Genomic DNA, 874 nt, shown 5'->3' with positions numbered 1-874 from the left:
AAAGACATTTCCGATGATTCCGTCGCAGGGTAACATGGTTTGTTCCATGACATACAAGGCGACTCGGGTATTTCTGAGTGAAATTGTGGTGATGCCTAGGGCTGCGGCTACGTAACCGGTTATTCCTCTGATTTGGAGTTTTTCTTGGGATGTGATGGGTGCAGAGGGGCCTAGTGCATTAAGGTGAATAATATTTATGGAGCAGCCACTATCAACTATGAAAGTTCCTTTTCTATTTTTCAACTCGGGAGCTCGGATTGTAAGCTTAGGTGTCGGTGCTTTCGTGATCGTGCATCCAGGTGTGGGTTCTACCTTTCAAAGGTCACGCGGGGGCGATCCTGTCGGGGTGCGCTCGTCTCGTCGGTAATTCGGCAACCGCGCTCGGAGTTTAAATGCCCGGGTGGATCATTTGATCTGCGGGGAGGAGGTGCGTAAAGCTAGCACCCCCACCTTTACAAAATTCAAATTTCTTTGTCTTAACATTTTGTGCTCTTTATGTGCTAATTATGTGCTACATTCCCAAATTTTGTGCTAGCTCGGTTTTTGGAAAAAAATTCAATTTTTCTGTGGGGGTGCTGGGTACTAATAAAGCTAGCACCCCCACCATTAAAAAATGTGTTTAAATAATCAAAAATAGGTAAAAACTTATCAGCAAATTATGTGCTCTCCGAAAATCATATTCATAAATTAAAATTTCCACCCTTAAGTTCGAAAAACCACCCCCATGCAAAAATCCACAAGAGGGAACTACCCGATGGCGAGGAGAAAATTGAAACTTCTTATACTTAATTTACTCCCAGAATTATGTGCTATCAGAATATCATAGCGCCGAATTTTGTGCTCAACCCCCAAGGTCCCAAACCCACCCCCATCA

This window comes from Orussus abietinus, unplaced genomic scaffold, assembly GCF_000612105.2.
Source record: "Orussus abietinus isolate OABI.00-Male unplaced genomic scaffold, Oabi_2.0 scaffold289, whole genome shotgun sequence".
In the NCBI taxonomy this organism is placed as follows: Eukaryota; Metazoa; Arthropoda; class Insecta; order Hymenoptera; family Orussidae; genus Orussus; species Orussus abietinus.
The sequence above is the reverse complement of the archived record's forward strand: the minus strand, read 5'-3'. Positions refer to the sequence as shown.